The 26,389-nt window shown below is 42.2% G+C and overlaps 1 protein-coding gene and 1 long non-coding RNA gene across 4 annotated transcripts in view; one reads left to right on the top strand and one right to left on the bottom strand.

Moving 5' to 3' along the window:
• wnt5b (wingless-type MMTV integration site family, member 5b) overlaps window positions 1-26,389 on the bottom strand; it is a 186,001-nt gene that overhangs the window by 114,668 nt on the left and 44,944 nt on the right. The gene's annotated exons all lie outside the window — the stretch shown is intronic.
• The window catches only part of LOC140396250 (uncharacterized), a 78,321-nt gene that overhangs the window by 21,716 nt on the left and 30,216 nt on the right, over window positions 1-26,389 (top strand). The window contains exon 4 of one of the 2 annotated variants that reach the window (XR_011936497.1): window positions 14,198-14,688. The exons of the other annotated variant lie outside the window; for it this stretch is intronic. This is a non-coding gene — a long non-coding RNA (uncharacterized lncRNA). Of the gene's footprint in view, window positions 1-14,197; window positions 14,689-26,389 lie in introns of those variants that run through there. 2 annotated transcript variants of the gene reach the window in all.

Below are 26,389 nucleotides of genomic sequence, written 5' to 3'. Positions count from 1 at the left end.
GTCGGAAAAATGGAAAGGCAACTTATTCCCTAAATGGAGAGAAATTTCAGAGTGCTTCAGTGCAGAGGGATCTGGGTGTCCTCGTGAAGTTACTGTGAAAAGCCCCTAGTCGCCACATTCCGGCGCCTGTTCGGGAGGCTGTTACGGGAATTGAACCGTGCTGCTGGCCTGCCTTGGTCTGCTTTCAAAGCCAGCGATTTAGCCCTGTGCTAAACAGCCCCTTATTTGAGGATGGATGTAGCTGTATTTGAGGCAGTTCAGAGGAGGTTCACTAGATTGATTCCAGAGATGTGGGGTTTGTTTTATGAAGAGGGATTGAGCCATTCAGGCCTATACTCTCTCAAGTTTACAAGAATGAAACGAGATCTAATGGAGGTACAGAAGATGATAAAAGTTATTGACAAAGTAGATGTAGAGCGGATGTTTCCTCTTGTGGGGCAATCTAGAACGAGAGGTCATAGTTTTAGGATAAGGGGTAGCAGATCTAAAACAGAGATGAGAAGAAATTACTTCTCTCAAAGGGGCGTGAATCTGTGGAATTCACTACCCCAGAGTGTGGTGGATGCCGGAACATTGAGTAAATCTGAGGAGGAGATAGTCGGATTTTTTTACTTAATAATGGGTTGAAGGGCTATGGAGAATGGGCAGGAAAGTGGACTTGAGACCAAGAGAAGATCAGCTATTGTATTGAATGGCGGACTGGGCTCGTGCGGCTCAATTGCCTAATCCTGCTCCTCATTCTTAAGTTCTTATGATGGATGAGAGGGAAATCTCTTCAACTTGGGGTTGAAATGAACTAAAACTTCTGATTTCTTCGGCACGTTTTTGATTTCAGTATATGCCATTTTGCAGTCTATTGTCCAAATTCATTGTTGGTTCACACTTAATGATGTATGATTGTTGGTTCACACATAATGATGTATGAAATGGTTATAATATGGCAGTGAGATTTGGAATACATTTTCCACAGTAATTGATGAGTCCTAAAAAAGATCTCAGCTGCGATATATTCTGTAGTCTTGGCACATCTAAACTCGCAGTCATCTTCTTGGGTTGCTTGTGAAGCCCGTCCTTATCAATTACATGGCCAAGATAGCTTATTGATGATTGGAATAATTCACATTTCTCTCTCGATGTGAAGATTGTCTTTCGAGATGCTCCAATGTGTCTTCTAAATTCTTATCAGTCCTGCTGGTAATTAAAATGCTGTCAAATTATTTTGAACACCATTGAGAACACTAACGATTTGGTCCATGGACTTTTGGAATAGGTTTGGTGCAGACGTTATTCCTAACGGTAGGCGCTTTGTGTTTTACAATATTTAGAAGAGGCTGTAACACAGCTACTATCTTCATCTGGAGATATTCTTGGGACAAATCTGAACTGTGTCCACCTGACAATCCAGCAAATAGGTCCTCAATTAATGGTAAGGGATACTGGTCAGCACACAACACTGGGTTAATTGTCATTTTAAAGTCATCACAGATTTTTACTGAGCCATCTGGCTTGGTAACTGAGACAATTGTGGTTGCCCAACCGCTCGGCCACGCACTCTCAATCTTGCCTTTAAACATTTAGTGTTGCTATCAGGTTTTATCTTAAGTTGTGCCTCGACTCTGGTCATTTCTCCTAAAGTGTTTTCAAGTATATTCTTGTACTTTTCTAAGAGCTTCTGTAACGTGTTCTTTCATTCAACCAACTGGTTCACAGCATGCCAATTTAGTTTTATTTTGTTCAACCATATTCTCCCGAAAAGTGCAGGAAAACTTCCTTTTACCACATGGAGCAGCAGTTTTTCAGATTGACCATTTACTTTGACTTGCACCAAGATACAACCCTTCACTGGAATCACATATTCCATGTAAGTTCTCAAGATTATATCAGATGGTTTAATGGTATGTTCTTGAGCTTTTGTTGATCTAATTTTTCAGAGATAAGAGATACAGCAGCTCCCGCATCTAATTCCATTTTAATTTTGTTCCCATTTAGCTTCGGATAGACCCAAAATCTCTTGTGTATCGCCTTGCATCGATAATGCACCAAGTTTTAGTTCTTTGGGAATTATCATTGTCTTCGGTCATTCTAGGCCATTTTTGTGTATTTGGGTGCATTTTTGTTTTTACCCATCTTCAAGATTTGAGGAATTTGTCTGGCCCAGCACACCTTGAATGACCTTTCTGGCCACAGTTATGACATTTGTTTTCTTGACACCAACATTCCTGTGGAAAATGCCATACCTGGGCACATCTGTGGAGAATGCCCCACCTGAGCACACCTCTGGCATGCTTGCATGTTGAAAGATCTTATTTTCTCAGTATTCATCTTGGGTTATTTTGACGCCAGCTGTAATTTGGGGAACTTCTTTAGCTGTCAGCTCCATAGACACTGCTATTTCAACACAAGTTTGAGTGTTAGAAAGCTTTATGTCAGCAATCATCTCTGGATTGTCTTATTTCTCAATCTGCACAGAAGTCTGTCTCTCAGTGTGTCCTCAAGGGTCGATCCAAACTCACATGTATGGATGTGAGGGCACGTCTGCATAAAATAACTAGAAGACTGAGTACAATTCCAGTCATTTGGAAAGGGCATGAAAACGAAGGCCCTGTGTTAAAAATACTTATTTCTTTCCAAGTGGTCTGCAATCTTTCCATTAGGTTTACCCAGTCCACCTCATCATTATGTGCATGTTGGTCTCAAAGACCAAGAAGCTGCTGCTGACAACACTCTTCCTTTCTTTGCCAACACACAATTCCAACACAATTCCCCCCTCCCCTGCCCACCACCTCCAGGGAAAGTGCAGAAAGTATCTCTTCTACCCTGTAGTATCAGTACACACAATAAGTACAGTTTGTAACATTTGTTATTGCAAGTTTCAGCAAAGGCCCTAACAACATTCAGCTGTAGTACTGAAGACTTCTGCACTAGAATTTGCCGCAACCCTAGCTAAGCTGTTCCAGTACAGTTGCAACAATGACATCCACCTGACAATGTGGAAAATTGCCCTCTGTGTTCTGCCCACAAATGAATGACAAATCCAACCCAGTCAATTACCGCCCTTTCAGTCTACTCTCAATCATCAGCAAAGTAATGGAAGGGGGGTTTGCCAACAGTGCTATCAAGCAGCACTTACTCAGCAAAAAGCTGCTTACTGATGCTCAGTTTGAGTTCACACTTGTTTCCAGACCTTATTATAGCCTTGTTCTAAACATGTTTAAGAGTTGAATTCCAGCAGTGAGATGAGAGTGATTGACCTTGACATCAAGGCAGCATTTGACCAAGTGTGACATCAAGGAGCCCTAGCAAAACTGAAGTCAAAGAGAATTGGAGGGGTGGGGGGGGTGATCGATGACTCTCCACTGGTTGCAGTCATACCTGGTGTTATATTACTTAGGAGTAATATTTGTTGCTCATTTGTTTCTGCCGAGTTGAATTTAACTTAGATGATGAATACTCGAAGTCGTCCAGTTGATAACAAATAGTTTATGAGACTATTATGATAAACTAATCAATTTACTTGTGAGTTCTTTTCTTCAATACATTTACTAGTGTTTGAATTAGACAAGGTAGATTTAGATTAACAATGAAATATATACTTTACACTCTGAGCTTGCTATACTTCTGTTCTCTAGCTACAGCACATCCAAAGAGAGTGGGTAAACAGATTGTGGTTGTTTATATACCCCTTGTTAGTGTGCCCTCGTCTGACTGTATTGACTACACATTAACCCTTTATGTATTTACATATACAGAGATCACTACATCCCCCTTTTTTATGTTACATATATTCTATATGCTGTAAAGAAAATTGTACATAAAGAAATGATGCAGTTTGTCATGCATTGTACAGAGTTAGTGAATCAATCAGTTCAATGTTCACAAGTTTAAAGTTCACAAGTTTAAATGATTTGGTTTGCGTCATCGTCTACTTGGATCTTCTCAGTGGCTTTGGATTCTTTTCTTAATGCCCTTCTGATCACTGTCAGCTGGTTTATTGATAAGCAAGTTCTGCTGGTTCAGAGACTAATGCAAATTCAACGTCGGAAATATAGGTGGAGGAATTTGAATCTTCAAAAGGGCCCGCCAATTTTGACGAAGTAGTACATCCTCTGCAGTTTTTACAACATAGGAACGTGGTGCTGCTTATCTGATTACAGTGGCTGTTTGTGACCATCCTCCTTCTGAATGTCGAAGTCTAACTGTATCTTCAGTGGTTGCAGTGTTATCGCATGTCGATCATAGTAACCTCGTTTTTTGTTGTTTTGTTGCTGTATTTTACTCAACACAAATGATTGATCTGGATTAGTAACATGGGTAGCTTTGTTCTCACTTCACAAATGAAAAGCATTTGAGCTGGAGAGAGCCCTGAGCTTAATGGTGAGGCTCTATATGAAAGTAAAGCCAAGTGAATATTGAATTACGAATCACTCACCTTGCTTATTAATTGCTTTACATTGTGCACACCTTTCTCTACTTTGCTGTTTGACTGAGGAAAGTGCGGACTTCAGGTTGAAATTATATTTTTTTGAGAAGTCTGTCCACTCCCAGCTTGCGAAGCAGGTACCATTATGTGACATAACGGTTTGCGGAATGCCATGTCTCGAAGAAGTTTCCCGACATGCCTTGCTCACTGACGTGGAGGTGAGGTCTGGAAGTCTCATCACTTCAGGAAAGTTGGAATAGTAGTCTATGATGAGAACATAGTCTCTCTCTTTAGCATGGAACAAGTCCATGCCTACTTTCATCCACGGTGACGTAGCTATGTCGTGCTGTTGAAGGGTCTCCTTACATTGAGCTGGTTTATATTTTTGACACGTGGTACACATCATTACCATGTCGTTTATGTCTATATTTATTCCCAGCCAACAAACAGCTTGCTGTGCTCTTCTCTTGCATTTCTCGCTTTTGAGATGTCCTTCGTGAATCTTGACGAGCATTTCTGACCTGAGAGTTAGCGGAATGACAATCTGGTCATTTCTTAGTAGCAATCCATCTACTACAGTTAGTTCTGCCTGGATATTTTGAAATTGTGGACAGTGTCCTTTTGGCCAAGCATGCTGGAGAGGATGTATTACTCGTAGCAAGGTCGCATCTTTCTGTGTCTCCGTACGAATTTGCTGCAAATTTTCATCAAATGCCAGAAGAGTTTCCTTGTACAACTGTAATTAAGCTTCTATATTGTTAATTGATTCAGGAAGTGTGCTTTCTATATTGATGGATCTTGATAGTGTGTCGGCTATGATGAGATCTTTTCCAGGAGTGTAGACTAGTGTGAAGTCATACTTCCTCAACTTCATCATCATTCATTGCAGGCGAGGAATCATATCATTGAGATTCTTATCAATGATATTAACCAGAGGTCTGTGATGGGTTTCTACGATGAATGTAGGTAGTCTGTACACGTAGTCGTGAAACTTTGATATACCTGTAATCAGTCCAAGACACTTTTTTTATTTGCGCATACATGCACTCCGTGGCAGTCTTCGCTCTGGATGCATATGCGACTGGAACCCAGTCTGTTTGGTTGTCTTGCTGAAGTAGTACCACACCAATTCTATCTTGACTGGCATTGGTTGAGATCTTTGTAGGTTTGGTTAGTTCAAAATTAGTCAGAATAGGAGCTGTCATCACTTGATGCTTGATGTCCACCCATTCTTCCTGGTGGCGTGGAGTCCACTCAAATTCTGTTGTTTTTAAAATTAAGTTTGTAGAGCTGACACCCTCGTCGATAAGTTTGAAATGAATTTCCCCAGGAAATTGATGAATCCCAGAAATTGAAGCACAGCTTTTTTATCTTTTGTCTGCTGCATGTTCTGTATTGCAGATATTTTCTCATTGTCTGGCCTGACGCCTTGAGCTGAAATTGTATCACCCAAGAAATTCAAAGATGAACACGCAAATGTGTACTTAGATCTGTTGAGCTTTAGTCCATACTGGTGGATCCTGTAAAATATTTTTTTCAGTCTTGCAATATGGTCTTCTTCAGTAGTTGACCAGTTGATGATGTCATCTACATAAACTCTGACACCTTCAAAGCTCTCCGTCATCTGCTCCATAATTTGGTGAAAAATATCTGAGGCTGAGATGATCCCGAAAGGCATTCGATAAAAACAGTAACGTCCAAATGGTGTGTTGAATGTACAGAGTACTTTGCTTGAATCATTTAGCTGCATCTGCCAGAAACCTTGTGAAGCGCCAAGTTTGGTAAAAATGTGAGCGTTTGCCATCTCACAAGTAATCTCTCGCTTGGGATTAGGGTAGTGTTCCCTACGGATGTTCTTGTTTAGATCTTTGGGATCCATACTGATTCGTAGATCACCTGAAGGCTTCTTGACACAGACCAATAAGCTGATCCAGTCAGTCGGTTGCGTGACTTTTGAGGTGATTCCTTGAGACTGTAATCGTGTTAACTCTGCTTTGAGTTGTTCTCTCAGTGGAGCTGGTACTCTTCTTGGTGGATGAATGATGGGTTTTGCATCCTTTTTAAGAAAAACTTTGTAATTGTATGGTAATGTACACATACCTCAAAATACATCAGGGTATTCACTAAGAAGTTGCTGGATGTCATCATCCATTCGAGATGTGTCTTTGGTATGCATGAAGATTCTTTGGACAAGCCGCAAGTCCTTGCAGGCTTGAGCACCTAACAGCGAAGATTTCTAGTCATCCATGATCTCAAAACGTAGTATTCCCTTGACCTTATTGACCACTTTTAAATGGCTTGAACCTTTGGAAACAATTTGGTTGCCATTATAATCTTTTAACTTGCATGCAGCCGGTATCATCTCGAGTTCCCCTTGGATTGATGGCAGATCTTTGCTAGTCATCAAGTTTGCTGAAGCCCAGTGTCAAGTTTGAAAAGTATTGGTACATCATTGACTTGTACTGTTGTGGACCATTCACTTGATTTATTTGCTGATGAGCCTTTGTTGTTGTTTGAAGTTCATCTTCTGTTTTTACTATTCCGACAAAGAAAGTATTTTCTAAGGAGAAGTATTCTTCATCTTCCGTAAAATATTTCTTGGATTCTTTATTTTCCATCATTTCAATGCTGCGAACATTGATATTTTGTTGCTTCAAAGTTGGATTCTGAAAAATCGCTGGTGACTTGCATTGGGATGCAAAGTGGTTGAACCTTGAGCATTTTAAACATTTTTTCCTTGTGCAGGACATTTCCCCTTTAAGTGGGTGTTACCAGATCGGTAGCACGTTATGACATTGTCTCTCTGGCGCATGCGCAGACTTCTTCTCTTGAGCCCCGCATCTTTGTACGAACTGCGCATGTCCCGAGTTGGAGTGTGCGCGCACAAGGTAGCTGCCATCCTGAACGTGCTTCTTTGCTGTCTGCGACACCATTTTAACACTCTCAACCTCGTGGTGGACTTTCGCTCCCTTTTCCCGGTGATAAAATTCCAAGTATTGATTTCTGCTTTGCTCATGCGACATACATTTTTCGATCACAATTTTGAGCGTTAGGTTGTTTTGCCTCAATAATGCTTCTCTCAAACTTTCAACACAAAGTCCATAAACAATTTGATCCCTTATTAATGAATCTTACAAATCAGTGAAATTCCATGTTTGTGCTAGCAGTTTTAGGTCGGTGACAAAGCTTGTAATCGCTGTTTTTCTGTAACCGTTTATGAAACCTGAAACACTCCAGTATTTCATTAGTCTGCATCTTGCAGTGGTCATCAAACTTCACAATATTCACACCGAGTTTCCTTTTGTCTTCACCTTCTGAGAATATAAATTAATCATATATCTCTCTAGCTTGCTGACCTGCCATTGACAGTAGCAGTGCTATTATTCTGGCTTCAGAGGCAGTATTTAGACCATGCGTTTCTAGATAAAGTTGGAACTGTCGTTTAAACAACTTCCAATTTAAATTACTAGAGGTTTTCAGCTGCCGTGGAGCTTGAACGTGGTCCATCGAGTCGATTTGTTGTCGAGGATACGTTTGCTGTGAAGTCTTCCACAGTCTAACAGTCGGTACTGCAACTTTCTTTTTTCTTGCCTATTCTATCTTGTAATAAATTCTTAAAGCTTTTATCCTGGTACCATGTTATATTACTTGGGAGTAATATTTGTTACTCATTTGTTTCTGCCGAGTTGAACATAACTTAGATGATGAATACTCAAAGTCGTCCAGTTGACAACAAATAATGTATTGAGTAACTAATCAATTTTCTTGTGAGTTCTTTTCTTTAATACCTTTACTAGTGTTCGAATTAGACCAGGTAGATTTAGATTAACAATGAAATATATACTTTACACTCTGAGCTTGCTATACTTCTGTCCTCTAGCTACAACACATCCAAAGAGAGCGGGTAAACAGATTGTGGTTGTTTATATACCCCTTGTCAGTGTGCCTTCATCTGACTGTACTGACTACACATTAACCCTTTATGTATTTACATATACAGAGATCACTACACCTGGCACAAAGGAAAATAATTGTGGTTGTGAGAGACCAATCATCTTAGCCCCAGAAAATTTCTGCAGGAGTTCCTCAGGACAATGTCCTAGCCCAAACCATCTGCAATTGCTTCACAATAACCTCTCCATCATAAGATCAGAGTGAGTATATTCCAGGATGATTGCACAGTGTTCAGAAGCATTTGATCCTATCCTCCTAATAAAATGAAGCAGTTTGTGCCCACATGCAGAAAGTCCTGGAAACATTTAGGCTTGAGCTGACAAGTGGCGAGTAATATTTACGCTACACAATTGCCAGTCAATGACCATCTCCAACAAGAGAGAATCTAACCATCTTCTCTTGGCATTTAGTGGCACTACCATTACTGAATCCCTCACGATCAAAATATGGGGATTACCATTTACCAGAAACTGAACTGGGCCAGCCACTTAAATGCTGTGGCTACAAGAGCAGGTCAGAAGCTGGGAATTCTGCAGAGAGTAACTCACATCCTGACCCCACAAAGCTTGTCCACCATTAAATCAGCTCAAGTCAGGTGTCTGATGGAATATTCTTCACTTGCTCAGATGAGTGCAGCTCCAAAGTTCAACGCCATCCAGGAAAAAACAGCCGCTTGATTGGCACCCCATCCACTATAATAAACATTCACTTTCTCTGCCCAGTGGCAACAGTATGCCCCAGCTACAAGATGCACTGTAAAAATTCACCAAAGCTCCTTTGACAGCACCTTCCAAACCCATGAGTTATACCATCTATAACTTAGAAATATATTGGCAATCCTTCCTTGCCACTGGGTCAAAATCCTGGGCTCCCTTCCCAACATCACTGTGGGTGTACCTACAACACATGGACTTCAGTGGTTCAAGAAGGCAGCTCACCACGACCTCTTTTTAAAAAAATTTAGAGTACCAATTCTTTTTTTCACAATTTAGCATGACCAATTCACCTACGCTGCTCATCTTTTTGGGTTGTGGGGATGAGAGCCGCACAGATACAGGGAGAATGTGCGAACTCCACATGGACAGTGACCCAGGGCTGAGATTGAACCGGGGTCCTCGGTGCCTCGAGACAGCAGTGCTAACCACTGCGTCATCATGCCACCCTGACCACCGCCTTCTTAAGGGAAATTAGGAAAGGGCAATAAAAGCTGGCCTAGCCAGCAACACCCAAATCCCATGAACATATAAAGAAAACCATCGCTGCATTCCCCACCTTCAAAATCCTAGAAGTTAACATTGACCAGAAGCATAACAATGCTTGTCATATAAATACGATGCCTACAAGAACAGATAGAAGTCTGGGAATTCTGTGGTGAGTAACCACATCCTAACTCTTCAAAGTGTGCCCGCCATTACAAGGCACAAGTCGGGTGTGATGGGATATAACTCCAACAACACTCATAAACTTTGAAACCATCACTCCCTCCACTACTGGGTCACAGTGTAACACGTGCAAGATTCAAGTCGCCAAGGCTCCTTCATCAACACTTTCTAAACTCGTGACCTCTACCCCCTGAAGGACAAAGCCGAACACATGGGAACACCAATTCCTGCAAATTCTCTTCCAAGTCACACACCATCCTGGTTTGAAAATATATCGCTCCTGGGTCAAAAACCTCGAACGCTCTTCCTAACAGCAATGTACTGACATCATGTTGTCTCTCATGGATCAAGAAGATGGCATACCACCACCTTCTCAAAGACAATTAAGGATGGGCTTTGTCAGCCACACTCACATACCACTGAAGGATAAAAGGACACTTGGTATTGAACAACTAAAGATCCAAGTGACGAGAGGCTTCAGTTAGAGCAGTGATAAGGGAAACTGAGACTCCTTTGAGTACAGTGAGGAAGATTAACAGGAAATTAGGTAAATATATTCAGAATTTGAGGGCTTCACATATAGTAAAAACTGAATTAAAAAATGTGGTGAAAGACAGTGGAATCAGACTGTGGTGATATGCATCATTGTAAATACACAAGGGGTTAATGTAGGTACACTGCAACTAGGTAAACACTTAGGGAGGGAGGGAGCACCAGAGACATCATGACACACAGACATTCAACCAAGAGGTCAGTAAGATAGGGCACGACCAATGGGCAGTCAAGACACACCCAGAGGTGACACGACCGCAAGGGGGCTACCCATATAAAAGGACAGGGCACACATGCTCTTTCTCTTTCCACAGGCGACACTTAGAGTGAAGGACAGGGGCAGATCAGAGCATCACACCCACCGCATGGATTAGAGCAGACTGGTTAGTTAGATTGAGTTTCTATAGCAAGATCAGCAGGAGAGTCGAACTCAAGTAGGAGACTTGTTAACTGTTCAATAAATGTGTTAAACCTATCTCCAAGTCTGAACCTTCCTTTGTCAGAGTATACATCAAGGAAGCAGCTTATGCTACATGAAGAAGCATAACACAACACAGACCAAGCAGATAGTTGTTTGACAGCCTCCTGTATTGTAAATTTCTGTAGTTTAAATCACTTAGAATAGTAAAATGTATTATTTTCTATATAGTCATCTTGCTTTTGCACTACAGCTGGTAATCATAAAACAACTTGTGGATCAAAGGGAACAGTTAGTGTTCATCTTGTGAATCATACCGATACATGGGTACAATTCCATAGCAAAACATCTCCCTCCTTAGAAGGAAACTAAACCTTGACATCAAAAAACAAATGATTAAGTCTGAACAGTCCCATAGTTGCAATGGGAACAGTTCAAACAACTACAAAGTCATTGATAAATAACATCTCTTATGTGGTTTTCTCATTACTCTGTTATTCTTTGTTGCTAGGATACAGGGCTTATTCTTCTTGGTATTGGGAGCTATTTCTATCTGGAATCTCTGTTTGGCTGGCTTTAGTTCTGGTTCACTGTTCTGCTGATGATTGCCTTTGGTTTTACTGCAATGCTCTGTATTGTGTTTTGGTGATTGTGGGTTGCCTGAATGGCATCATGTGGGTTACAGGGTATGTAGCTCGGGTTTCAGTGCCCTTTAAAAATGGTAGCTCTGCCATTTAAAAAAAATTTTTTTTGCTGGTATGTCAGATTTCTCACATGATACTTAAAAATTTTTTTTTAGAGTACCCAATTATTATTTTTTTTCAATTAAGGGGCAATTTAGCATGGGCAATCCACCTACCCTGCACATCTTTGGGTTGCGGTGATACCCACGCAGACACGGGGAGAATGTGCAAACTCCACACGGACAGTGACCCAGGGCTGGGATTCGAACGCGGGTCCTCAGCGCCATAGGCAGCAATGCTAACCACTGTGCCACCATGCGGCCCCACTCACATGATACTTGAACCTTTGGTGTCTATTTTCAAGTCAAGGTTTATTTGCATTTTCACAAACATCCATTCCTTTTCCCGACTGGTTAAGTTCTGACCATTCCTCATTTTCTCGGTTTATCATGTTCATTCATACCATTATTTAGAGTCAGGTCTGTGTTCAATTTAAATTGCTCTTTGGCACTCTTTATTATCATCAATTTTCATAGTTAGCCAGTAGCATGGTTTGCCAAACTCTTTTTGAACTGGGGAGCTCTCTATACCTCACCCAGTGTAATGTGCCAGTTGACAAGGGTTGTGCAGTTTTCCAGAATCATCACTGTAATTTTAGCTGTTTGCTGCCTTGCTTTTACCTGTTAAAACTTTAGTGAGTTGGTGACTTGACTGAACTCATATTATTATGCCAACTCTTAGAATTCCTCAGAGTTGAACGGTGCCCACCGTCTGATGTAACTTCATTTGGAATGCCAGACATAGAAACATACATAGAAAATAGAAGCAGGAGGAGGCCATTCAGCCCTTCGAGCCTGCTCCGTCATTCATTATGATCATGGCCGATCATCAAGTTCAAACCCTGATCCTGCCTTCCCCCATATCTCTTGACTCCTTTAGCCCCAAGAGCTATACCTAATTGCTTCTTGAAATTACGCAACATGAAGACAAGCTTTCATCTTAGCTGGGACATCTGACATTTAAAAATAAAATCATTTGGGTAATTAAAAAGAAATTAGGTGACTAGACGATGAAGATAATTCCTTCCACATGCTTCAAATAGATCATAGACCTTATCTGCTATTTAATGACTTATAAAACAGTGGGCGGGATTCCCCGTTCCTGAGACCAAGTGTTGACGCCGGGGCACGATTCACGGATGTCTACGACAGCAAAACTGGTGCCGCACCTAAGCCGATTCAGCGACAATTGAGGGGCTAGCATTGGTGTCATGTGGAAAACGACCAATTCCAATGAAAAACGGTATCTGATTCGCCAGATCCGTGATTGACACTCAGGAGGCTGACACCAGGTAATATCCAATATTGCGTGCTAGTTGGTAATAAACAAATGATTCCAGAGCTGATAAGGTATGCTATTTACTGTGCAGTTATCTTGATTTTGTGCTGTAACTATCAATCATAAAACAACTTCTCGGTCAGAGGGAACAATTCTCATAATTTGCTCTGATACAGAAATGCGAAACACAATTAACCCTGGGTACAATGGTGTACATAAGAATTTTTTTTCTCTGAGGGTTGTGAGCTGTTGGAACTCTCTTCCTCAAAAGGCAGGGGAAGCATAGTTTTTGAATATTTTTAAGACAGCTAGATATGTTCCTGATAAGTAAGTTGAAGTTCAGATTAAAATCAGATCAGTCATGATCTTATTGAATAGCAGAGCAGGCTTGAGGGGCCGAGCGGCCTACTCCTGCACCTAATTTATATGTTTGTATTTGGCCAAGATACACAAGATCACCATTTTGTTCAAAAATTTGGGTAAAAGACCATGCTCATGGAAAAACTATTGAAATTTACCATTTGAAAAATACATTTTCCTCAAAGCTTTGTTTAAAATAATAATTGCTCTAGTAAAAGTAAAAATTGTACATCCTAAAATGGCTGAAGATTCAACAAAAACCACACAATAGGTGACACAATTAAAAGGATTGGCCAAACAAAGAAATGAAAATTATATTTTGCATTTGAGAGGAAAAAGACGGACTTCAAAACAAAACCAGGAACTGATTGTGCACTGTCATTATCTGACTGTGCATCTGTTAGGGAACCTTGCCCACCAGCAGCGTACTTTGGAAATTTAGATGTGTACTGCATGAGTTAACACTACAATAGACCATGAAGTCAGAATATTAATAATTGCCTTTTAATTTTTAGGATATTAGTTTGTTTCCAGCCCAAATAAGATAAGGTTCTGCTCTGTGATGTTAACTGGCTGATCCTGTTTTCGCAGACTTTATTCCCCATCCTTGACATGTGTTCAAATTCAGCCCAGATAAATTAACCAAATTTCTCAGCACTTTAATGGTGACTGGGTGTCACAGAATATTCAAAGATTTTCTTTTGTCCTCTGAAACAAGGGTTAAATAACCCAGTCAGATGAAATGAAGCTTTCTATTCTCTGCTGAAGGACTGGGTGTCGCAGTCTGTTCAAAGCCTACTGTTTCACCTTTGGGGTACAAGTTCAAACCTAGCCTAGAAAGATTAAATTAAGTCTCTGCTATTTGATTAGTGAATGAGTGCCAGAGTGTGTTAGATCACTTTTCATTCCTCTCTGGGACATAAATTCTGATTCAATCCAGGCAGTGAAGGTCATCTCTCCCCAAAAAGACAGAAAATAAGGAATGTAATTATTGATACATTATATATATGTTTTGAATCATTAGGTAATGAAGGATTTAAAAAAGTAATAGTAATGTGCAAACTGTAGAGTTTTCTTGCTCTTTCCTCAGCCAGTTAAATGCAATATTTTACACGAGTCTACAACGGATACAAAACGTGGGAGGCTACAAGCAAGCCCCTTTCTTCTCAAATCACCATTCTGTATTTTATAAACTCCAGACAGCAGGAGCAGTGAAATGCATCCATAACTGACACCTTTGTGGGATTGACCAGCTGATCTTTATTGAAGGAAAATCAAAATGCAAGTTAACATCCAAATTCTGATGATTGTGACTGGATCTAAACATTCTGAAGAGAATGTACTTGGTATGTTTCATAAAAGTCTGCTCAATGAAATTTGGCAGTAATATCTTTTTTTTTTAAATTTATTCTCCTTTTTCACATTTTCTCCCACATTTACATCCATCAACAATAAACAATAATCAGCAAGATATGTCAGTCCCCATAATAACAACAATCCCATATACCCACCAACCCCCAAACCTCAACCCGCATGTTTACATAAACAAATGACAAAAAGGAATCCGGGATTACCCGTAGTCACCCCCACCCCAGGTCTCCAGCTCCTCCCGTCCACTGCCTCTTGTAAAACTCCTCCTCCCAACCTCGGTTCCTTCCCCCCAACTTTCCACCCCGGCTAGACCACTCGGACCCTGTTCTGCCAGGCTCCGATGGCCGCAGCCCCTCCCCTCACCTCACTCCCGTTCACTGGCCGACTTAAACCGGCCAGCGTGGAGGCCCCCGCCCGGGTCCCTTTCCCACTTGCCCGGCCCTAGGAAAGCCCAAAGATCCCCTTTTAGCACACAACCCCCACATATCCACCTAAGAACCCTCATTTCGAGTGAAAGTCCCGTCCCTTCCCTTGTCCAAATATATACCACATTGGCTCCTTTAGTCATTTGGCAGTAATATCAATGTCATGTTGGAAGCAAAATATTTTTCAAAAGTACACACAGCTTCTATTTCAGCGAGTGAGAACAGATCAATGGGCTGAATGGTTCCTTCTATGCTGTAGGTTGTGGTGATTCTATGATTTACACCATCAAAACCTTTCAAAATGTTTAGAAGCTCTATCAAATCTGCCCTTAACTCTCTCTCCTCTTAGGAGAAACATCATTGGCTGTGCCTCGAGCAAATCTGCTCACGGTTTATGTTTCTGCCATGGGTCTTCATGGGCCTGAATTGGCATTTACTTGACCCGCAGATGCTTGGGCACATGCGGCAGGTTGTCTCCTGAGGCAGTGGGATCCGGAATGCAAGATTTGCTTCCTTTTCTTTCCTTCTCTGCCTCATCATGAAGATAACGGGACTTAAAGCAGTTTGATGGACAGGTTGTCATCATTTTGAACGATTGGTAGAAAGTTCCACCCAGTCTTTAAGATCAGTTCTGCTGTGCTGGCTGTTTGAGAATGGAGACAACAGAAAACAGAACCTGGAAGAGGAGGGTACTTTTCGACTATCCTGACACAGTGGTCAGGTGATTTTGTCGGAGATTTTCATAAATGCTTGTGGAGCTGGTTTCAAGAGGTACACTAGCGTTTGTTCAATGGCCTTCCATTGAACCTGGAGGATGCGGCAGAGGCATTGCTGATAGAATTTCTCTAGCGCTCTTATTTGTTGCTGAATTACAGTCCAGCTCCCGCTGTTGTACAGGAGTGTGGTGACGATACACTCAGACCTGTTGACTTATCTTTGTTGTCAAACATTTGCCACTGTTATTTGCAGAGGTTGAGCTAGTGCAGCTGATCCAACATTGAATCTCCCTGTCAATGGTGCCCTTTTGAGAGAGGTAGCTGCCAAGGTTTGGGAAGTGCTCAGTATAATCCTTCAACATATGTGGGAGATGGAATATTGGCTTCCCAGGTGTGGGTTGATATATGTTTTTGTTCTTGCTCAATGAGCAAGGCGATGAACCAGCTGCTCAAGGGGACCTTTTACGAATATGGGGAAAAGGCCAGTCATCTTTTGGCGCACCAGCTGAGGTGACAGGCTGCCTCCCGGGACATGGTGCAGATAAGGGATTTGGGTGGTGGATTGGTTTCTGTCCCAGGGAAGGTTAATGTGGCATTTGAGGCCTTTTATCAAGAGCTCTATAAAAGCCTGTAGAGGAGAGACTGTCAATGATGCAGTTTCTGGACGGGTTGTTTTTCCAGGTGGTTAGCAGGGGAGAAGGGAGGAATTGGAGTCAAGGATGGGATTGGAGGAGGCTATGAAGTGTATCGGATTAATGCAATCGAGTAAAGCTCCGGGACCGGATCGGTTCCCTATCAAATTCTATAAAATGTCTGCAGGTCAGTTGATCCCACTGTTGCTAATATGTTCAATGATTTCTTGTCCTGGGCGGTGTTGCCAGCCATGCTGGTGTAGGCATCGATTTCCCTGATGCTGAAGAAGGATAACGATCCTGCATAGTGTGGATCGTACCGACCTATTTCGTTGTTGAACGCTGATGCTAAGCTGTTGGTGAAGGTGTTGGCAATGCTTTTGGAGGTCTGCCTTCCAGGGGTGATTTCGGAGGAACAGACTTGTTTTGTCAAGGGCTGGCAGTTATCGACCAACATGGCGATTGTTGAATGTTGTTCTTTCCCCCTCCCTGAGCCTGAGCTTCATGTGATTATTTCAATGGACGCTGAAAATGCGTTTGATAGGGTTGAGTGGGGCACCTATTTGAAGTTCTTGGGAGGCTTGGCTTTGGGCTAAAATTTACATCATGGATTTGGCTTTTATACAGGGCCCCACTGTGGGTATGCGTCCGAATGCCCTGAGTTCAGGTTACTGTCAATTGAACAGGGGTCCAAGGGAGGGCTGTCCAATTTGTTTGTCTTGACAATCGAGCCTCTGGCCACTGCGTTAAGGTCATCCACTGGGTGAGGGAGATAGAATTGGGGGGGGGGGGAATGGCGGAAGAAGCATAGGATGTTTTTATATGCGGATGATCTGCTTACGTATATCACGGACCCACTTTCCAATGCAGAGGAGATAATGAAGCTACTTAGGAGTTTTGACTCCTTGGGGTATAAGCTGAATCTGGACAACAAAATTGAATAATTTACGGTGAATCACCAGGAAGGGGAGCTGATCTGGAAAAGATGCCATTTCAACTGGCCAGGACTAGCTTCCATTATCTGGGAATCCAGGTGGCCCATGATTGGTCATCGCTTCACATGCTTCACTTCGCTAGTCTGGTAAATGCCCGATTTGTAAAAGTTGGATGATCTCTCTCTGACCTTTGGTGGGCAGGGTGCAGACTGTAAAAATGAATATCCTCCCAAGGTTTTTGTTTTTGTTTCAGTGTCTCCCAGTCTTTCTCCCCAATTCTTTCTTTGGTAGAGGCAACAAAGTGGTATCCTCCTTTATTTGTGCGGGCAAGACCCCACGGATTTGTAGGATGTTTCTACCGAGAGAGGCAGCTGAGGGCTTGGCCTTATCTAATTTGCCATTTTATTACTGGGCTACAAATATTGAAAAGGTGCGGGGGTGGCTTAAGGATCCAGATTCTATGTGGGGGTGGTTGGAGGCGGACTTGTGCAGAGGTTCGAGTTTGAGGGCCCTGGTCACTGCCCCGCTTCTGTTTCCTCTGCAAGATTCACCATGTACCCGGTGATGATAACCACTTTGAAGATTTGGAGGCAGTTTAGGCAGCATTTTAAGCTGTGCTCATGTCAATGTTGGCCTCTATTTGCAGGAACCATTTGTTTGTGCTGTCTGGCTTGGACTCGTTGTTCAGGGCATGGGTGGGGCGGGGTAGTGGAGAGGTTTGGGGATATGTTTATTGAAGGGAGGTTCACCGGTATGGAGGAGTTATTGGAGAAGTTCCATCTCCCTCTAATGTTTTTAGATATTTGATGGTTTCTGACTTTTTGCACAAGGAGATTCCTTCATGTCCCCTGGGATCATCGCCCCCGCCCCGCTCTTGGACAGGGTCTTGCCTCTGGCTGAGTTGGGTGAGGGGGGGATTTCAGATATTCAGGCCGGATCCTGTCGACAGGGCAGGCTTTGTTGGAGGAAGTACAGAGAAGTGCGAGGGTGAACTAGCTCTGGTGTTTGATGGGGGGGGAGGGGGGGGTGCGGAGTGAAGCTCTTCACAGGGTCATCTCTACCTCCTCTTGTGCCAGGCTCAGCTTGATCCAGTTCAGGGTGGTGGACAGGGTGCACTTGACCAGGGCGTGGTTTCTTCTTGAGGGTCGAGGATAGATGCGATCGTTGTGCTTGGGGACCAGCGAACCATCCGCACATGTTTTGTTCTTGCCCTAAACTGGTTAGTTTCTGGGTCTCCTTTTCCAGCACCTTGTCAGGGATTCTGGGTATTCAGCTGGAGCTATTTCTGTTGGTGGCTATTTTTGGTGCTTTGGACTCACCGGGGTGAAGGCGGACGTCCTTGCCTTCACCTCTTTGATAGCCCTGAGGCACGTTCTGCTCATGTTTAAGTCCTCGGTTCCGCCCAGTGCCTCGGCCTGACTGAGTGATCTGGTGGAGTTTTTGTAACTTGAGAAGGTCAGTGGATGGGTTCTATTCCAGATGACAGCCTTTCATTTCCTTTTTCAGGGAGATGGTTACCGTCAGTTGCTGGGGGTATGGTTTTTGTTAAGTTTTGTTTGTTTATGAGGGGTTTTGGAGGAGGGGTTAGATGTGGGTAGTTTATTTTGAAATGGTGTTTACTGTATATTGTTTTGTTATATCTTGTTATAATGAAAATCTATTTTGAATAAAAATATATATATTTAAAATTGTCGCATTAAACAGGAAGGATGTGGTTATTATCCCTTTAAGGGCAACACAGCAGAGTCATGGTCACCTGGCTTAGGGGACAATTAGGACTCAAAATGGGTAGTCACCCCAGGGGGTGGAGCTGTCTTATGCAGAAGAAATGTAAGGAGCTATGTGCAGCCATAAGGCTGCTGTTTTTTTATTAATAAATCATTTCTGTATTCACAAATGAAGTCTGTGAAAGTGTATAATTACACCAGCCTGTAGTTTATCCATTTTCCCTTTTTTTAACAGCGGGGTAACAATTTGTGGCCTCTGCAATTTCCATCATTACTTTCCTCAGCAACCTAGGATGCATCCAATCCAGACCGGATGACTTTTCTACTTTGAGCATTGCCAATCTTTTAAGTCGGAAAGAAAAATGTACTTTTTTATGTAGCACTTTTATAGCCAATGGACGTTTCAGAGTGCTTTCCAGCCAATAAAGTACTTTTGAAGTGGAGTCACTGTTGGAATACACGAAACAAAACAGCCAATTTGCACACAGCAAGCTCCCACAAACAGCAATGTGAAAATGTCCAGATAGTCTATTCTCATGATGTTGTTTGAGGGATGAATATTCATAGAATCATAGAATCCTTACAGGGCAGAAGGAGGCCATTCATCTCATTGAGTCTGAAAGAGCATTCTAACTAATCCTACTCTCCCGCCCTAACCCTGTAACCCCATAAATCCATCTAACCGGTAGACACTAAGGGGCAATTTAACGTGGCCAATCCACCTAAGCTGCACATCTTTGGGCTGGTATATTGGCTATGACAACAGGATAATTCCCCCGCTCTTCTTTGAAATAGTACCGTGGCAGTTTTAACATCCACCTGAAAAAGCAGGTGAGCCTCGGTTTGACGTCTCATCCGAATGTTGGCACCTCGTCATTGTGCAGCACTCTCCCGTACTGCACAGGAGTGTCAACCTTGAATGTTGTGTTGAAGTCCTGAAAAGGAATTGGACCCGGATCCTTGTGTCTCAGAGCCGAGAGTGCTATCAGCTATCTTTTACAATTTCTTTTCTACTATTCTCCTTTACACTTCTCTCGTGAGGCTAGATGTAAAATTTTGTACTTCAGTCATGCCCTCTGCCTCCACAGCAGGATCTCCTTTTTGGTCCTTAATTGGCTCCACCCTTCCTGTGGTTACTGTTTTACATGATTTATTTTATGATCATAAAATACTTTTGTCCATTTAGCCCTCCGTGTTGGCAATTATATTGGTAGATGGCTTTGAGTTTTCTATTGTAGTATCTTTAACATTAAATGCAACTGCACACTTCAATATAGAGTTCAAATAATTACCCAGGGTTAGAAATCTTGTTAGGCGGTCATATCAATATTCTATGTAACAAAAAAACTCCCATTCTTGCTCCATTCTGAGAGAAATAATTTTAGGTTGTTTGAATGTACATCTTAAAATATATATATTTTTAAGAAATATAAACTCAATTAAAATGATGTTTTGAAGGCTTTGGTCTATGCTGTTATTTTCCCATAAACTGTTTAGGATGTTTTATTTATTGTAGCACCCACCTTTCTATAGCACAGTTGCATAACTCAATACAGCTGCAAAAGTATTCATCAATGGCTCTCCAAAATAACCATTGCTCTTGAATATTCTTCTTGCCCTGTTGTGCAACACCTCTGTCTAATACATTATATGTTCTTGGTAACACATGGTTGAAAGTACAGTTGCTCCTGACAAAATGTGAAAAAATATTTATCAGTCATAAAAATGATTAGAACTGTGAGTTGTCACCTTTATTATATCATAAAACTTATATATACATTTACAATGCAGTTATGATGGGAATATTTCCAACCAAACTCTGCCCTGATCAAGTGTTTGAATGAATATGTTATTTACTTATTGCCACCACACAAAGCATTATTATTACCACAGTATTATTAGTCTTGCCCCACACGTACATTTTATAGCTATGAGGAAGTTTACTGACCTAAATTCACAACGTGCAATGTATTTAAAGCAGACTGGATTAAGACACTGAAAAGCCCAAGATGTCAGCAATGTAAGCCCTTCACTGCACTGTGGCTAGGTTTCCCACACATACCAAATTTCTGGTCTTCAGCAGTATTGTGATAGACAGGTTCAAAGAGGATTCCAGACTCTTGTGGGAAAAAAAAGATGAATTGGCAAGGTCAGTCCACCATACCTCCTAACCGAAAAAGTTAAAATACTGCCGACATACAACCACAGCTAATGTTAGCCTTGATCAGTGGTAACACTCTCATTCTCAGTCCAAAGATTGTGTGTCCAAGTCTCATTCCACAGAGTGGGGTGAGTATATAATCTAGGCTCACCTAAGGATGGTAAAATACTGACAGAGTGCTGCCTTATTGGAGGCATCATATTACAAATAAGATATCAAGTCTAGACTTCTGGATGTAAAAGATCCTTTGCCACTATTCAAAGAATTATTCCACCCCCAATTCAACCTCCAGTTAACAACAGATACATCATACACTATCAATACTAAGGAGAATGACAGGAGATCCATAAAATGTCAAGAGGAAGATGTTCTTCATAGAAACTTGCTGAATGGTTCTTGCCACTAGCAACAGGTTCGGCACTGCTCCACTTGTGGTAGTTCCCTAATTCACCTCTAGGCCTTGGTTATCCAAAGACACATAATTATACTTTAAAGCTGTATAATACCGAGCACAAGGAACCTTTGAAACCTTTATGGGACTATATTGTGGGGCACCTCCAGATCTTGCCAACAGCTGAAGGACTGATTCAGTGGTCTGCTCGGGGAGTACTCTGATGAATTCATACATTATACCTGCAGTTAGCTGAAGTCCTGAAATACCACACAAGTCTCATAGGTATAGCTACATAGAATCTCATCAATCTCCCAGGACTTTCCCTCAGAATTGCTTTAGTGAGTCAAATATTGGCGACTGGCTGTGACCTCTGTTTTGGTAAAAAGCATGAACTTCTACAATGCAGAGCTGATGGTCACAAATGAATTCAGTGAATGATTGGATTCCATTCTTATTCACACACGCACTGATATAGTGAAATAGAACACACAGGGCCACACAAATGAAACCTAAACCCCTTTGGGAGTCTTACTGCTCAATAAATATTAAACGGCCCTCTCAGGCTGCTGTCAATTGACCAAGGAATGGAAGTAAGATTGCTTTCTCAAGCAAACAGGGCATTGGTCACTTACACAACTACCACAGCTAATTTGAAGCTGACGATCTCAAATCATAAGAATTAAGGGCAGTTATGGCGTTGATAAACACACTGTGTTGAATCTTTGGAAGAATTTGGCTGCAGGTCTGAATATAACATGACATCATTCTCAAATCGCATTTCTTGTAAACTCAAGGCTCTGCAAGCCCTGCTCCTCTGATGAAGATATGTGCCATGATTTGGAGATATGTGCAACTTTGTTGGTTCCAAGGTACAAGCAGAGTCGTGCAGAGTGCCACCTCTTCCTCTCAAAAGCATAGATGTTCCTATACGAAACTCGTTAAAACTGTTGAAGAAATAGTGCAACAGCACAACAAAAGGCTCCTGAAAACCAAAATTACATCAGAAAAATAACCAGAAAATAGAAAAACAATTGCAAAGTGGCCGTACAATTTACTAGGCTCTTTAAACTTAACTTTAAACAGTTCAGTACCTAGAAATCCTGGGATACCAATTTATATAGGCAAATAGTATAAATGTTGCCACATCAGTGAAAATGGAGGAAGATAATGTGAAAAACATCAATTAGATCTCACTTACATGCCACAAACTGGCAGATGCTTCCTAGACCCATTAAAACCAGTCCTGCAAAGTCAGATGGAACAAAGAAGGTCTAGTGTAATCTATCCCCACCCACTTTTGTAATCAGTGACACCTACTTTACTTCCAAAATTTGTGCATTAACAGACCAAGGTTCAGACTGATAAACAAAAAAAAATGTAAGTGATGTTACTTAAACAGAAAATAATTCCAAGGTGCATCAGAGCAGCAGAAGGAAAAGATACAGCAATCAATCCAAAAGTGGAAAGATTAAGAGGTTGACCAAAAGTTTGAAAGGTGCTAGGTTTCAAGGAGGCATTTCCAGCATGTTCCCTAGATGATGTGGGTTTATCTTAATAATTAAATCTGTCCCTGATCCTGAAAGGTACACCTGACACTAATGCTGATTTCTCGCCAGAGCTTCTTAATTTTTCTCCTACCCAATTAAGTCTGCCCAACTTGATGAATCAAGCGGACCGGAGAGAAAGACGACTCAGCCAAGTGACCCATAACAGGAAAATTAACTGGTGTTATTTATTGAATCCCGACAGTGCAGAAGAAGGCCATTCGGCCTATCAAGTCTGCACTGACCCTCCGAAAGAGCACCCCAACTGAAACCCACTCCCCACACGCCGTATCCCCATAACCCCACCTAACCTTTAGACACTAAGGAGGAATTTAGCATGGTCAATCCACCTAACCTAAACATTTTGGACTGTGGGAGGAGACCGGAGCACCCGGAGGAAACCCACACAGACACGGGGAGAAAGTGCCAACTTCACACACACATTCACCCGAGGTCGGAATCAAACCCGGGTCCCTGGCGCTGTGAGGCATCAATGCTAACCACTGCCACCGGGCCGCCCACGAAACCATGAAAACAGTAACTGGCAAAAAGTTATCATAATTTCCATTTGATATCCTTTTAAGATATTTCCATACTTGAGAATGAGCTGCACTTCAAACTGACAGTCATCAACTCTGGGACTGTGCACAATTTCACACTCAAATGAGACCAGAGGTTGGTGGATGTATTAGATGGAAAAGCTTTTGGGAGTTTTACGTTACATCTTCGATGTCATTAGTTGTGAAACTTGATGTGGCTGCAATGTTTGAAACTCGCATGAATTTTATAACCCTAGACCATTTTGAAAATGGTGAGAAACATTGGGGGAAGATTTTACTTCATTCAGAACCTACCCACTTGCACCGAGTTAAAATCGGGTCTTTTGTGATAAAGGAACACCTGGGAAATTTCACCTTCACACAACGTTTGCCCAAGAAAATTTATATTGTAAGGTCCTACACTGTGTAGTGAATGATTTAACCTATTCATTGCCAAGATAGCCTTTTAATCTCCCAAGTGGCAACAATACAAAATCATGGGTATTTGTACTGCTATCAAGAAGTAAGAGAATATCCCAGGACAAACAATATCACAGGACAACCAAAAAGAAAATGCTAACTGAGAACTGAGCTTTTATCAGACAAAATTGTCAAAAGAAATCCAGAAAATCTTCTCTGTGATAGAACTGAAGTTCAATATGATCTTCGAATGGCCTCGTCGCTCCCGACTCGGTGACATGACAAGGCCGTTAAATCCAAAAGGCCTCTTGCGGGATTCAGAACGCTTGCACCTGGGAGACCTCGCCATGGCGCCATTTAGCACTGACCTACACAAATGTGGATCAGGCATAACAGCACCTGGGGGGATCTCCCAGGCCATTGGAGGCCCCTGGGTGGTCAGGCTCTGGGCAGGGTGGTACCCTGGCACTCCCACTGCAAGCCAGGCACCTTGGCATTGCCAGCCTGGCACCTTGGCAGTGCCCCATCCAGGCTGGCAGTTTCTGGGTGGCCCATGCCAGTGATCGGGTCCAGGGATGCCCTGCCCTTAAGAGATATGGTGAGGATGGGGCTCAAGAACCCCCTAAGATGTACTTTGGGGGGTCCGAAGGCCGCGGTGGGGTGTCCGGGTGGGGTCAAGAGATCTGGGCGGCACTTAAAAATGGCGGCCCAATTTCTTCTTGCACTGATGAGCTCACATGCGGCCTTGACGGGGTGTTCCCAACCAAGGCCAGCAAAAAACAACAGAATCCCATTTGATAGCAGGGTGGTTCTCGGCACCTCAATACGGGACACATTTTTCAGGTTAAATCGCGTCCATTGTTTTTCTTTGCTGTGAATTTAACTCCCATGTCAAACGACTTGGTCAAAATGCTGCCCGGGTTACCAGGGTATAGAATCATAGAATTTACAGTGCAGAAGGAGGCCAATCGGCCCATCAAGTCTGCACTGGCCCTTACAAAGAGCACCCTACTGAAGCCCACATATCTACCCTATCCCTGCAACCTAGTAACCCTCACTTAACATTTTTTGGACACTTAAGGGCAATTAAGCATGACCAATCCACCTAACCTGCACATCTTTGGACTGTGGGAGGAAACCGGAGCACCCGGAGGAAACCCACGCAGACACGGGGAGAACGTGGAGACTCCACATAGACAGTGACCCAGCCGGGAATCGAACCTGGGACCCTGGAGCTGTGAAGCAACTGTGCTAACCACTATGCTACCGTGTTGCCTGTTGTCGGCCATATGTCGGCTGTTAAGTAACCATAACCAATTGAAACGAGTGTCAATCATATATAGAATCAGCATTCCAAACCAAGTGCTCTGTGCTATTCACATTTCAGCAGAAAGAAAATAACCAAAAAAGAGTTTGACAGCAGGATTGAGGCCTTCCACCGGGTTCACTTGACAGCAGAAAATTGAGCTCCAAATGCTTGTTTCTGTAAAGTTCATTTAGGAACAATGAGGCTGCACCCTCTTTATTAATTCTGTTATCTTGTTGGCACAAGCAGTTACTGCATTCGAGATGGTGCTGGTGTCATGAGAATGTGGCTTTAAGAAATGTTTGGCTGCTCATGTGACTGCAGTGATGTCAGAGTGTGTGTGGAGCTGAGCTCTGGCTCTGCATTTTAGTTTCACTTTGAGAAAAGCTTGGGTGTGTCTGTTTTTTTGGTTTTCTTTTCAGTGTTGGAGCTGAAGCCAGACAAAGCAGGTGTACTGTTGATCTCTCTGCCATGAAAAGACTATCTCTTGATCATTTGATGAATTCAGAATTATAAATGTTTTCAGTCGTGAATGTAAACCTGATGTGCTTCTGTTAAAAGGTGTTTCTTTTGTCTTCTGGATATTGTTTGGAAAGTTATGAAGGATTATTAGTGTTGTATTCTTTGGGGGTTGTATTTGAATTAATGGTTGCTAAGTTGTTCACTGTATGTTTTAAGAAGGTTAACTTGAGTTCATAGAATAAACATTGTTCTGCTTTAAAAAATACTCTTCCATTTCTGCTGTAGAGTGGGCTGTGTGCTCCCCATACCACAATCTATTAAAAGTTGTGGGTCAGGTGAACTCCATGATACACTTTGGCGTTCTCTAAACCCTAGCCTATAACAAATTGGGGGCTCGAGGGGAATAAAAGTCTATCTATTGGATTGGCTTAGTGAACTTAAAGACAGTGAGGGGTGAGCATATTGTGTGGTTGCTTTTCAGGTGTGGTGTTTTAGTTTAAGTGCGGAGTGTGCTGCGGACAATGGCTCTTTCAGAGGCTATGATGTTTTTGGGGGTGGAGATGGTCACACGCAGTACCTTACAGACAGAGACTAAAAGCCGACTGTTAGATTTGGCAAAAACATTGCAGTTAATATTACCTGACAAAATG

This window comes from Scyliorhinus torazame, chromosome 19 (assembly GCF_047496885.1).
Source record: "Scyliorhinus torazame isolate Kashiwa2021f chromosome 19, sScyTor2.1, whole genome shotgun sequence".
NCBI lineage: Eukaryota > Metazoa > Chordata > Chondrichthyes > Carcharhiniformes > Scyliorhinidae > Scyliorhinus > Scyliorhinus torazame.
The sequence above is the reverse complement of the archived record's forward strand: the minus strand, read 5'-3'. Positions and strand labels throughout refer to the sequence as shown.